The following is a 15,877-nucleotide window of genomic DNA, read 5'->3' as shown; positions in this document are numbered from 1 at the left end:
ACATTCCCTCCAATCAGTTGCTCCTCGCCATGCAAAAACCTTACTAGTGGTGGATTTGGTGTAGGCTATCTGTATTTCATCGAGATTTTAACAAAACATATATAGCTAGTTGGTGATACTAGCTTATTGTAGGGCTTTCTGTAGTTTAGATCTTCACTTAAAATAGATAGTTAGTCGTGGGCTTAATGTAGGCTCTCTGTATCCGAGATCTAATTATTTCAGTCAAGCTCTTGACTCCATATACATAGGCCGCTAATGGAAGAAGCTTAATATAGGCTATCTATCTGTTGTTCATATCCCGACTAAAATATATTAGCTCATGGCGGACGCAAGCTATTGTAGGTTATCTGTAGTTCAGATCTGAACTGAAAGCACACTAAATGGTTGGACCCCCGAAATTGGTTCCCAGCACCATGGTAAGGCTATCTCAGCTGGAGCACGCCGGGAGTCCAACCCTAAATTTGGACACCGTACAGTGCCTACTGTACGGTGTCCAAGTTTTAATCAACTCTGCATAATTGGAGTGATTCCCTGCCTTGCTGTATATTTCAATCCATCTGTATAATTAGGGTAAATTAAAATCTTTGTCAGAAGGAACAGGGGAGGGGAGATGGCTTCCCCATACCCTCTCCTGGCAATCGCCCCTCTTCTCTGCACCACACACAATTACACACCAGCTTGAGAGAAAGAGGAAATTACCTCTTTTGGCATCTCATTTTTCACCGGTGGGGGCTCGAGACGCGCATGGCTATTCAGCGTTACTAAGCATCAACAATAATTAATTTGCGCCTTACTGCAACCTGCACTTGCAAGAACCTACCCCCCTTTTTCCCCCTTTTATCAATTTCCAATCGCACACATTAGACAATGAGCTGCTCACTTCAGACCCCGGCTGTGGCGGGGGTTGCGCGCCCTAATGTCTCCTGAAATGCGTCTTCTTTGCTGTCCTCTTTGGTGACGAGAGACAGCAGGCGACGGCCAGTCACTTTCTTCTTCCCCTGGCAGCGGCGTTCATGCGAGCCACGCCTCAGTGCAGTAATTGCATCGATGAGAGCGGGGAGTTGGAGGAGCAGTGGCTTGCGGGCGGGCATGGGTCATCATTACTCCGTGTGAAGCCAGCCCCCTCCGGTAGGCCATTACCGCCGCCGCGTGTCAATATATCCGGAGCGGCTCTGCGATACAGAGGCCAAAAGCGCGAGCTCTCAATACCTTGTGATCACTTCCTGCCTCTAGGTTAACAGGTTCAAACAATTACAGGGACGGCGATTTATCTTCTACCAGGAGTGGGTGATACCTTTGGCACATGAGGGAAAAGTTACCCCTAATTGGTGGCTTCAAAGGGGGGGGGGGAGGGGGGGGGATGTGGTGGTTAGGATAAAGGGACCACCGTTCCTCCTTTGCCTCTGCCAGGGCGTGGAAGGCTGGTCGCTGCTGTCTTCTGCCGGTTGTTTTGGCGTCTCTTGTCATGTCTCGCGTGACGTGTCCCATTCATTTCCTCCTCTCATCCATCCTGCGCCCAGACAGACGCCAACTCTCTGCCCTCCTTCCTATGCACCGGATATCTGCAGGATCCCCACCCCCACCCCCCAAATTATTTTACCACACTGACACCATGAACAGTTACTGATATGTTAAACATCCGTCTAAACAGAAAGTCCTGCATTAAAAATGGAGATTCAAATGTCAAATTGTAGAGATGTTATTGTGAGATGTTATCCTTTATATTGCTTCTGTTTTCTGCACTTCTGTCATACTTCCTTATGTATTAGTGTTTTTGGGTTTTGACACCAAGTAATTTATCCTTAAGCATTTAAATATCACTGATACAATGTGGAGGATCTTGACAATGGTCTAAACATAACATTTCATGGCTTCGCAATAAAAAAAATGCATACAATTACAGCAAGGAGGTTCAAATGTTGGGGGATAATATAAGATATTGGATTTGATTTGTTGACAGCGAATATCCTGTGTATACTATCTCTGCCTGGCATCCATACAGGCTATCTACACCCCCCCCCCCCCAACTCCCCCCACACACACACCCTAATGGGAAGTGACCGTCCTATTCATCTTCATTGGCTGTCCAGCTTCTGCCCCCCCCCCCCCCTCATATCCTGGCAGGGACATCAATTCCCGTCCCTCTAGTTGAATTTCTGTATTTTTATTTTATTTTTTTACCCTCCTAGCTCAATTTCCAGTCATTTTGGTGGGAGCCTTTACCACTGCCCATCCCCCATCGTGTGTACCCCCTGCCGCCCTCTACTCCCCTGACCTTCCTCGCTATCTCCTCCCCTCTTCATCCCTTCATCACTCCCCTCTAACTTCCCAGCGATCGCCACTTTCCGGCGCAATGTTTTTCTTGACAGCCAATTGAAACAGTGGCAGGATGCATTCGTCTCCGGGTGCGGAGTGGTGCGGTGTGGACCCCCCCCGGTCCCCCTTCCACCCCCGAGGCTCTCTGAGACTCACTGAGACCCTCGTTTTACCTGGGGCCCGAAGCGGTTAGAGGGTAGGCAGGGGGCGGGTGCCTGCATCTTCATCCATGAAGCTTCGTCCCTGGACTCCTTTGGCTGAGGTCGGTTCAGTTAATTGAGTGGATTCACTTGGGGAGGCAGATCACAAAACCTGTAAGGGCCAATCCCAACTCAGTGTTAAGGACCTCCACGGACCTTCTGGATGTGATGGGTTCACATTACACCCCGCCCCCCATGAAAAACAAATGCCTTATGCCTAGTCCAATAGGCCTAGCGGACACTAGTGGAGTGGTACACTGTCCAAAGATCATGTTCTCTAACTCTTAATTTTCTATCAAGCGGGTATTTATTGAACTTCAATGCTACGGCTAGTGAGATTAATCACATATCTTTTCAATTAGTTTCACACGTGTTGCCTCTTTTTGTCATAACACAGAACATGCTAGCCACGCTCCAACACTATGAACACGCTTTCATCAAGGGCCATTTGTTACGACACAGAGTCACGATATATTTGTTTAAATTATTTGTCTTTTTTTTTTTTTCTCGCTCTGAGGGGGTGGGACAAATTACATGCCACCTTTTTTGTCTGAAGTTATGTTTTTCCAATTTGTTTTTATAATTAGAGTGTGCAGCACCCCGACATTCAGAGGATAATCTGTGCTTTCTGTGTTAGATGGGAAGTGGACCATGAAAGCCTTTGGTGAGCGGAGCACAAATTGGATCCAAGCATGATGTGATTTTCTTATTCCTCTGAGGCGATATTTGCAAGGCGATTAGAACAATGCTGTGGCTGCATATTTTTGGATGCATTTTTTATTCTTTAAGCGCTTTATTACATACGTACATACGTGTAACATTGATCATCAAATGTATTAACAGGTTTCAGTAAGCATCCCCGAGGCAGTCTGCAGTACAAAAGGCGGGGTATAACTGTTAAGATGAGGAGAGGGACAGCCCCGAATATATAACGATATTCCTGGCTTCACTAAAGAGGAAATAAATAGATAAATAATGCAAATAAAATCCAATGGATTTTTCCACGCTTAACTGTTTCCACGCAAAATCTAATTGGAATTCCTATTTAAGGGCTGTAAAATAAAGTGCCAAGTCAACCGCCAAAAATATAGATTACACCGTTCTCTTACAAGAAATCTCCCCCGGCGCTGGGCAGCCTATTTTTGGTTCCTTTTGGAAAAAAAAATTGTGGGTAATACCATTGAGACCTCGATCCCAGTGTTCATGCCAGGCCAGCTCTACCAATTAATGAAGGCCTATACAACGTTCCTACTTCCTTTTATCCATGATATAAATTGTGGCAGGATAAAGGAGGATAGGTCCTCCTTCCTTGGTGCATGGTTGAATTCCGAGTGGGGTATGATGTCCACTTCTGGGAGGTGGTTTCCCACTCTCAGGTCAATGGGTTACGAGGAAGACGATTGGTGGGGGCGCAAATCCAAAAGCAACCAGATCAGGTCACCAAGATGAGAGGGCAAGTGTTTTAAGGGTAAGCAAACCCCTCAATCACTGTTTTTCAGTTTAAATCAGCTCGGTTTGGTCCAAAGTGTTTTTAGACATTTACAAGAAATCTGCCATTTCTGGCTAACAAAGAAGAGTGCTCATTCTAGAGTGGTCGTATTATAATGGTGGAGACCCCTAGCTCGAGTAAGCGTGATTTCTCAGCACTCCTCACACTTGTTCCTATGGATAGTAATTTGTACCTTTTGAAGTGTTTGATTCGTTTTCCAAATTCTTATTGAACATGTCCCTGGGTACATTTGCTGTGATAGTTTTTTAGTCTGGAATTTTTACGAATTAGACGTTAGGGTAATCCCCAATTCACATGTGTTGCTATATAGATAGCTATAAAAAAAATATGATCAAATTGTTATCTACAAACTTCACCATGTCCCTAGTTACCTGATTTTCAAGGGATTTTACTGCCGCATTTTCTAATAATTAGATGCTGAATTTTTCCACTGTTCTGTGTGTGTGCGTGTGTGTCTGTGTGTCTGTGTGTGTGTCCCTTGGAAACCAAACGTACTGATGAGTTTTTGGAAGAAGAACTATCTAACGTGAATTTTAATGCCAAGCATAACTTCGAAACAGATCAAGGCGTTCAGCGGATAGTGTCTCTTTGTTGGTTACCACTCCCAGTTCAAGTCCCCTTACTACTATGCAATGCGAATAGTAATTTCATGCAGGCACTCTTGCTGTTGGTTTTCCTCTTTGGCGACCTGGTTTCGAGGTCCGGGGAGGCTTGTCTCTGTGGGAACTTCTTGTTTCCATGTCACGTGATTTGTAATGTCAAATTTATCTTCCGACAACATCATGTCTCTCTTAGAAAGTTTCTCGTTTTCAGTTGTTGTGATCAGGGTTGGTGTCCCATGAAACCTAAATCATTTTGAAACTTAGTAATGGGATGTGAATTCTAATGTCATGTGTAACCTCTGTTCGCTGTCCCTGTCTCAGTGGTGAAGTGGCAAGCACTGTTAAGATAACCCTCTGGAGACCAGGGTTCAATTCCTGCTGATGTTTGTTTCAATTTGACCGTCACGTTTAAAACCATAATGTACGTTTGAAACGTAACGATATCATGTCTATTGTACTGTCATAATACAACCTTATCAATTTCCCTATCCCCGTTGGGAAGTGGGGAAAGAGCTGTTGGCAAACGCCCGAGAGACCAGTGTTCTAATCCCGCTGCTTTACTTTGATGGCAGCCTCTTATTTCGATATCATGTGAATTTTAAAGTCGAGTATAACCGCCGATCAACTGCTAGTCGGCGTCTTGGTGCAGTCACAGTTACACAGACCTGCATCAATCTAAGAGCTGTTGGGGAACACTCGGTCGGCTCAGGCTTGAGTCCTCACACATGGACAAGAAATTGAAAACACGAAAAAGCACTATTATATCCATAGTGACCAACCTCGATGGTACTTTAGAGCCGATAACAGAGCGCGCCTCTCTCTGCTCCGCAGAGGTGGAGAACGGGAAATGGCCGGAAGTAATTTCTGACATTATATTCACACGCTGACTTAAGGTTTCAAAAACATCCAACACAAGCTGGACTTAACTCCAACGCCATTTGGGTTTTGGGAATCTTTTTGTATCTTTTGCAAAATTTTTTTAGGTTAGGGTTAGTTCATTTAGTTAGCACACTCTAAATGGAAATAAAGGACTGAGAGCTTGATTGCGAATCAAAATGAAAGTAGTGGACACCCACTCAAAGCACCTCCAGTTCCCACAACAAGAGCTCTGACTGAACCATCAAAAGCTCGGCTCCTCGACCAATCAAGAGGGCGGAACTGCCAACTTTTTCTCCTTCTCCCTTCATATCTACCCCCTCTCAACCCCAACCCTTATCACTCCCCCCCCCCCCCCCCCCCCCCGCCCGCCCCCCGCCGTCGCCCCAGCCTCCCCAGCTCTCCGCTGAGCCCTTAAACATGCCTCCGTCGCCTCGTGTTAATTTGCTGCTTCAGTGACACGCATCATTGGGAAGGGGGGGGGGGGGGGGGGGGGGGGACGAACGAAGGGGGGTGGTTCCTAATAACCCCGCTACATGAGCGCCTTTGAGTCCCACGCGCACTTTGTGGCGTCGGAAATTATCAAACATAATGGCGACGATCACGCATTTCTAAAGCCCGCTTCCCTTCCAGACATGGCGGCCGCGCGTTCGATGCCGACAGCCAATCCCGCGGCTACATCCTCCATTACCACTACAAGGCCCACACCCCCCTCCGTCCGCCACCTCCAACTCAAGCAGCACCCCCACCCCTCTCTCTCAGATATGAACCCCCAACACCCCTCTTTCATCTGCTGAGCACACACAGTCAGCTGCTCTTTAGGGGCCAAATCATTCCGTTTCAAAGAGCTCGTATCGCCAACAAATAAGATAAGAAAAAATGGTGTAAAATAACTTTATTTATTTTTTTCAAAAAACTGCCTCTGCGTGTCAAAGCCTCTCCAGCAACACACTCTTATCGTAGCCCAGTGATATTTTCATTTTTGTTTCATTCGGGAAAAAAGGGAGCGAAAGAGGTGCTTTCAAGGCTCCTTTCTCTTTCTCGCTCTCTTCTTCTCTCTCTCTCTATCTCCCTCTCTATCTAGCGGATTCAAAGCAGAGCAATTATTCATCGGCAGCAGGACTGCAGGGACGATGCAGCGGTGACATTTTCTCTTCACTGCTTTGTGGTGGCGGATCCAAGGCTGAGGCCAACATCTGCTGTCCTCCTTCCTACCCCAGGCCTGCACTCAGAACATAAAATAGCCTCGCTAGCTAGCCTAGCCTGCGCCACTCAGAGCAAAAATGGCTTCCGTATTTTTATTCTTCCCTCTACAAGAGACTTCAAGGAGTTAGTGACAGATGGTAGATTTTCACCCAGTTACAGGTAACTATTACATATTTTTTAACATTTATTTTACCTTTCTTTTCCTGTGTGAGCCGGGGGGAAATACGAACACGATCCGAGGTACCGACTGTCTAAGAGAAAATACGTGGGCAAAAGTTTTCCGCTGTTTGTTCAACAACTTTGTGTCTGGATACCCAATGTCAAGCAGGGTAATAGATATTGAAAAATACGAGGGCGGAGATGAAAGCAGATGCCATTGTGATAGAAACAATTACACAGGCATCTGCTGCCGTCTGCTCTTCCTGCTGACCAAAGTAATAGGAGGAGTGCTCCAAGTAAACAGCCTGGATCAACATCTTGTCAGAAGATACGGGGCACGCGGCTGCTAGTGCGTGGCGAGGATGTGCCGCGTCGCAACATCAGCACCATGGCGCTATGACGATCAGGGACGGAACGGCAACGACAGTTCATGACTGGGCGATTACAAAGGGCTGGTTTTTCGGATACACAGGCATTGATATACACACAGATACACAAACAGCAACCGTATGACCTTACGTAGCCATCACGGCATCGATGAAGATGTTCATCTGTTGATAAGCATCGCTGTTGAAACTTTGACATCCACTCACACATACATAGAATATTCTGGTGTGATACGCTAGCTTACACTGCGGCAGAGAGAAGTGTGTGTGTGTGTGCGTGCGTGCGCGCGCATGCGTGTGTGTGTGTTTGTTAGAGAGATACAGATGTTTGTGTCTAGGTAAGTGTAACATAGAGTAGAGATCAAGAGAACGAGGCAGAGCGAGAGGAAAGGAAAGAGGCAAAGAGAGAAGAGAGATAATGCTAGGATGTCACTGATACTGTTCATTTTTCCAACTCACTTCCTGCAAAAAAAATGATGAAAATAAGAGCTTGACTTTGGCAGAGCATGTTCCTTCTTTTTTTCTATTTCAATGACAGAATGACAAATAAATCTTTCACAACAAGCAGCGTACGATAACAAAATACTATCTCTCTTATCAGAGTAGATTTCATAAACAGGGAAAGAACATAAACAAGACAGGGGGTCACAATATAGACTCAATGATTCGTAAATATTAATTAATTCAGTTAATGAATGCACCACACACAGATAGTTAATGACTACCAACCAATCTGCCAATGTGAAAACCACTTTATACTGGTCTGCCTTCAGCATTATGTTCTCTCTGAGCCACACACCAAATCAAACTAATTGACTAATTGATCACACTAATTGATCGGTCTAATTTCAAACGTCTTCACACTTTCGGACCCTATTTACTGAATTATACCGCAGTCTGCAGCCATTAATTAACAACATTTTAGGGAAGTGGATTTAGGGGCTGCCCCAACCCCCCCCCCCCCTGCCCCCCCCCCCCCCCTCCCACCCTCACCCTCTGTGTTCGTTAACACGGATCATTAATCAGGTGGGTGGGGGGGTTACATTAACCAGATCACTCAGGCCCACGCTGAACGATTAGGCCCCCGATGAAGAGATCGGCTCATCAAGACGCAAGACAATGTGTCTCAGGGCGGTTCCGGGACGTTGTGCTGTCTCGTGTTCACATTGTGCATCTTCAACAATCAGTGACCCTCAACCTGAACGCTACAGGTTGCACTCGCCGTGGGTTATTTTTCGCAACATACTGCAGTACAATCACGTGCCCGGCGCGGCGCTTTGGACACAAAGGCGAGAGCTCGAACACATGCGCAGCACGCACCCGCAGCTGTGTCAACCGTGTTTCAGATGGAGCCGTGTAAGTTCATGGAATGTTTCTTTTCAAGCCATTCTCCTTTTTCCCTCGTGATGAATGTCTTTTGACGAAACAGAGCCATTGATTCCCTCCACGGAGGGCTCTCTTTGAGACGATTTCTGAGTGAGTGAAAAAAAAAAAAAGAAGTACAAAACTTTCCAAAGAACAGCTCGTCTGAATGGCGTGTTCGGAGGACGTACTTTTGAGATGTTTGAGATACACACACACACACACACACACACACACACACACACACACACACACACACACACACACACACACACACACACACACACACACACACACACACCACGGCCGTACGTTGCTTTGTACAATGACGATTTTTTGTGCAGACACGACCACCTTCAGGACGCCTTGATGACATTTCTCTGAGGTTTTACATGATACATTGAAATTTCTCTTAAAGGAAAATTTCGATCAACCTTCTTGGTGCCCGCATGTACACAGACTCAAACCTGTATCTGCAGAGTGTTAACCCACAGCCCATACCTCTGCACCTTCAAGACACCTTCTATCTCGGAGGTTATATCTGACATTACAAATCACATCATATAGAAATAAGAGCCTTCCATCAGCGTACCTCAAAGGGACTTGAACCCTGGTCTATAGAGTGTTAGCTCACAGCTCTCTCCGCTTCCCCACGGAGGTTTGGTAAAAGATAAATTCAGAGGATTATATATGACAGTATAGACCTGATAGCTTTACGTTTAAAACTTGCATTATGGTCAAATGGGAAAAAACCTCAGCAGGAGTTGAACCACGGTCCCCAGTGGATTATCCAACAGCTCCTCCATTGCACCACTGAGACATAGACAATTATCAATAATCAATCGTCAATAAACAATAATCAAGCTATGGATGATGATGATGATAGCAATGATTGGTCAAAACTAATCATGATACCCCTACGAATGTCCCTCACTGGTGCTAATTAACCTTTGAAATAACTTTATAGGGAGCGTGACTGGGACCTGAGCCAACGGAGCTGAGAGGATCTCACACACACAGACACACACACACACACACACACACACACACAACCAGAACACTCAAACATATTTATATTTATGTAAATATGGCGCAAAATCGCGTTACCGTACAAATCAATGAAGATGTGCAATCTTGTTGTTCGGAACTATGTGACTGTGTTGTCCTTGACTTTTCCCAATGTGTTCCCTATGTGTGTCGTGAAGCATAATGCTTGATCTTAAACATTCCCTTTCTTGGTCACCATTCTAACAATTGCATTACAAACCACATATCGCAGCGATTGCCAAAGTAAGAAAAAGAAAAACGCAAAATTAAATGTACGTTCGGTCCAGGCAGACAACATGCTCTCACTTCCACGTGATTTAAACAAAGACAAGAGAACAATGAGGGGAAGAAGCGTGAACCCACAGAGGAACCTGGGCCCGATAGCAGAAGAAAGCCAGTGGTTCAAAGAGAAGGAGGACGGAACCAGGGCCAGGAGGGAGCGGACCTTAGGCTGAGCGGTGTAACCTCACCGCGGCAGAGTTGGAGTTCATTCCCACACTATCTCAGTGACTATGACCCCACCGGCAATAGTGCTGCTACCGCAAGCACAATAACCAACATCGCCAGCATCACCACAATCACAACCATCACCACAAACATCCCCATCATCATCACAATCACCTCTATCATCTCCTTCACCTCTATCATCACCATCACCTCTATCATCCCCATCCACTCTATCATCCCCATCCACTCTATCATCACCATCCACTCTATCATCACCATCCACTTTATCATCACCATCACCTCTATCATCACCATCACCTCTATCATCACCATCCACTTTATCATCACCATCACCTCTATCATCCCCATCCACTCTATCATCACCATCCACTCTATCATCACCATCACCTCTATCATCACCATCACCTCTATCATCACCATCACCTCTATCATCACCTTCATCTCTATCATCACCATCACCTCTATCATCACCATCACCTCTATCATCACCATCACCTCTATTATCACCATCACCTCTATCATCACCATCACCTCTATCATCACCATCACCTCTATCATCACCATCACCTCTATCATCACCATCACCTCTATCATCACCATCTCTTCTATCATCACCATCACCTCTCATCACCATCGCAAACGTCCCAAACCATCAGCACAATCACCACCATTACCACCCCCACAATCACCAACATCACCACCACCACAATCACCAACATCACCACCACCACAATCACCAACATCACCACCACCACAATCACCAACATCATCGCCAACACAATCACCATCATCACCACAATCACCATCACCACCACCACAATCACCAACATCACCACCACCCCAATCACCAACATCACCACCACCCCAATCAACAACATCCCCACCACCACAATCACCAACATCACCACCACCACAATCACCAACATCACCACCACCACAATCACCAACATCCCCACCACCACAATCACCATCATCACCACAATCACCATCACCACCACCACAATCACCAACATCACCACCACCCCAATCAACAACATCCCCACCACCACAATCACCAACATCACCACCACCCCAATCAACAACATCACCACCACCACAATCACCAACATCACCACCACCCCAATCACCAACATCACCACCACCCCAATCAACAACATCCCACCACCACAATCACCAACATCACCACCACCCCAATCAACAACATCACCACCACCACAATCACCAAAATCACCACCACCCCAATCAACAACATCCCCACCACCACAATCACCAACATCACCACCACCACAATCACCAACATCACCACCACCCCAATCACCAAAATCACCACCACCCCAATCAACAACATCCCCACCACCACAATCACCAACATCACCACCACCACAATCACCAACATCACCACCACCACAATCACCAACATCACCACCACCACAATCACCAACATCACCACCACCACAATCACCAACATCACCATCACCTCTTCATCACCATCACCAACGTCTCAAACCATCAGCAACACCAACTTCACCACCCACTGCAAAAATAACACACACAAACACATGCACACAGACACAGACACAGACACAGACACACACACACACACACACACACACACACACACACACACACACACACACACAAACTCACACACATACACACACACAGACAAACTTACCCCCTGCTTCTACTCCGTTACTTCATCCCTTCCTCAAGGAAAATAGATAGATAGAGAGGGACAGAGAGAGAGAGAGAGAGAGAGAGAGAGAGAGAGAGAGAGAGAGAGAGAGAGAGAGAGAGAGAGAGAGAGAGAGAGAGAGAGAGAGAGAGAGAGAGAGCGAGAGCGTTATAGAGAGATAAACATGTTAAGGAGAAAGACTGAGAAAGAGGAAAGTAAGGAGAGTGTCTGTCCAACTGTCCATCCATCCATCCATTTATCTATTTAGCTATTTATCTACAACATATCGTACGTGTGTCATACTATATTTAGGGAGGAGAGTTACTGCTGAAATGCATTATGCAAAGGCTCTGCAGGCTGGTAACAATAAGAATATGGCTCAAACAGATGGCGAACATTTTTATTAACGTGTTAAATATTTGACAGAATAAAAGAGTACGCCAATAATGTTTTCATGGAATGTAACCCACTGGTGTTGTTTTTTTTTAGTGTGTGTGTAGGTGTGTGTGTGTGTTTTTGTGTGTGTTTGTGTGCGTGTGTGTGTCTGGCATGTTTGTGCGCTCTAGCGTGGAAATGCATGTGTAATCTCACACTCCCCTCTGTGAGTGAAGAACTTCACTCACAGAGTGAGTGCAGGGAAATGGAGGGAACATGGCAGTTGTTTTACCATGGCAGGCCTAAGTTGTTTCTCCTTTTTAAGGCAGGAATCGGAAACATGCAATACAAATATTAAGTCAATGCATCAATTACACTATTCTACCCTTCCATCTCTGCCACTTATTCTTTCACTCACCCCTTCACTCTCTAAATGATGTCCCTGTAATTATATGGGCTTTGGATGGCCATCCTGGTAATACCATGCGACTGTGGGCATATGAGCATGTTTTGGCAGTAGCTTTGGTGCCTGGCACTAACCACAACTTAGATGTTGCTATAGGAGGGGGAAAAGCTCCTGGAAATACATTTGCAGTATTGCCAACAACTTCTACTTCTGAGTATTTGTGTCTGCAAAAATGACTGGCATCCAGCCAAATATCACAAAGAGATTAAGAGGTAGGATGGGATTGAAAGGACACAGAAACAAAGAAAAAGGAAAATCAAGACAAAAGTATGAAAATGAATTTGCTTCAATTAAAGAGCTATAAAAGATTTGAAGGACGATTGCAATCATGCTTGGTTAGTAATTAACAGCTTGGGCACTGAGGGGGGAAATCATTATGTGAGCCCTTCATATTTTTCTTCCACTTAATGTTAAGGGTGGATTTTTTATGCTATGTGTATGTACACACACACACACACACACACACAAGTCAAACACACGCATACACACACACACACACACACACACACACACACACACACGTGTCGACTCATACACAAACACATCCTCACAAATGAAACACAAACACACACACACGCAAACACACACACAAACACACACACACACAAACACACAGACACACATAAACACAAACACACAAGCACAGATGCACACGTGTGGACACATACATAAACACACACACACAAATAACACAAACACACACACACAGAGACCCATGATAAATGGGATCTGTCGACGCACAAACCATTAACATGATCATTATCGTTTACAGGGCCGTCATTACCAGCCATCGATCCCAGGCAGCCAACACACTCAGTGGCACCCGGAAACACTTCGCCGCCCGACTCTCGGCTCGATATTATGGAAAGTTTTACTGATGATTTTCTCGCGTTCTCCGCACAATAACGCAGAGATGTCCTCCCGGCTGACAGGGAGATCCTCCCAGCTCCCAGAGTCATCCATCACATGCACAGTGATGGCAGAGAGAGAGAGTGGGCGAGAGAGGTATGCACTGAGTTGGAAAGAGAGAATAGTTAGGTTGAGAGACACTGCGGGAGAGAGAGGGAGAGAGATGGTGGGAATGAGAGAGGGAGAAAAAAGGGGTAGAGAGCGAGAGACAGACAGAGAGTGCGAGATTTATCGGGGGGAGAGAGAGAGGGAGAGGGAGAGAGAGAGGGAGTGGGAGAGAGAGAGGGGGAGAGAGAGAGAGAGAGAGAGAGAGAGAGAGAGAGAGAGAGAGAGAGAGAGAGAGAGAGAGAGAGAGAGGAAAGGAAAAAAGGGGGGAGAGAGAGAGAACTGAAGTGGAGCGTGACAGAGACGCTGAGTAGAGAGAGAGACACATGGGAAAGAGAATGAGAGAAAGAGTCTGGGAGATATAGCCAGAGCAAGAACGGAACAAGCAGTGATGATGGAGAATAAACAAGAGACAGAGCGAGGTAGAAAGGACATTAGAGAGAGAGGGGGGGAGAGATAAACAGATAGAGGAGGGAGGACAGACAGATGAAATGGTAATTTCCAGTGCAGGGCTCCCAGCAGCTGGTTTGACATGTGTGATGAATGGTGTGATACTGGTAGGATGGCCTCTCACCTCGCCTCGGTGTCACTAGTCCACTCAGAGGAGGGAAGGCTGGGGATAGAAGTCCCCACACTAACACTACCTGCTGCCCCCTTACACACACATACTGCAGCACACGCACACACACACACAATCACACGCACACACACACACACACACACACACACACACACACACACACACACACACACACACAGACACACACACACACACACACACACACACACACAAATGCACGTAGGTGCATGGAGATACATGCATGCACGCACACAAACACACACACACACACACACACACTCACAGACACATGCACGCACACACAACCCGATTCTCCCTTAGACAAACACACCCACACACACACACACACACACACACACACACACACACACACACACACACACACAGTTAATACAGTATACAGTTGCACACTTGTACCAACACACCTGGCTGCCTACACGCAAACATAAACACACACACACATTATGGCAGATGCTGTGTCTACAGATACTGCTAAAGAGTCCCATGCTTGTAAAGATAACAAGAAAACGATGCATGTGCATAAAAAGGGACACACACACTTACACACACAAACCTATTTATCCACACTGTAATACCACAGGCAAACACAGAAGTACACAGAAATATACTCAGACATGACAAACATCTGATGCACTATAAGCAAACTTTAAGAAATATGTATACACACACACACACACACACACACACACACACACACACACACACACACACACACACACACACACACACACACACACACACACACACACACACACACACACACAGTGATTGCTGATAAGTGAATGTAATATGTATTTGCTGAGCTGGATGTTATTTTTTTCTGCCACCTTGCTAAACATTCCCATCCCCTCCTCATTCTTTGTCACACACATGTGCACACAACCACAAACACACACACACACACACACTCCTGCAACAATCACACTGATAAATAGACACAGCAATTCCACCGCGGCAAAACACATATCACTTCAAAGTGGGGGAGGGAGGAGAGGGGAGAGGGGGAGGGAGGTGAGGGATGGGGCGCGGTGGAGCAACGCTGGCTGGCAAACGATGGGAAATAAAAGATGGGGATGGAAAAGAGCGGGAAAGTTGCTTAGTTGGCAAAGAGCGGAAGGGAGCCATTACTCCTGCATGTCCCTCCCCCCACCCCTCAGGCTGCAGTAAAGGCATAGGTGTGAAAATAAGCCCCCCCCCCCGGATGGGTTTGTTTAAAGGGTCACGACGGATGGCGGAACCTCTGCCATAAATATGGACGCCAAAGATTTGCCCAACCACTTTTTTTTCTTCTCCACCCCTAATTTAGCACATCTTATATCACTGTGAAGGTCTGTCAGTGTTGGAAAAAGACCGTGGTCGCAGGTTTCTGTCGTTTAACGGTTTAACAGATCCCATCCCTGGCTTTTATTCTCTTAGCTTATATTGTTCACTTTTTTCAGATGAAGGGAGTCAAGGTGAGGGAGAAAAGGCGGGAAATTGCAGACAAGAGGAACGGACCGTGAGAAGCAGAAAGAGAAGAATGAGAGGAAATCAACATAATCTCAACTGTTGGAATATATTTCATGAGAAAGAGAGCATGTGAAGGAGTTAAGTAAAACGATTCAAATATTTGAA

This window comes from Gadus morhua, chromosome 16, assembly GCF_902167405.1.
Source record: "Gadus morhua chromosome 16, gadMor3.0, whole genome shotgun sequence".
Classification (NCBI taxonomy): Eukaryota; Metazoa; Chordata; class Actinopteri; order Gadiformes; family Gadidae; genus Gadus; species Gadus morhua.
Note: the sequence above shows the minus strand (reverse complement) of the source record.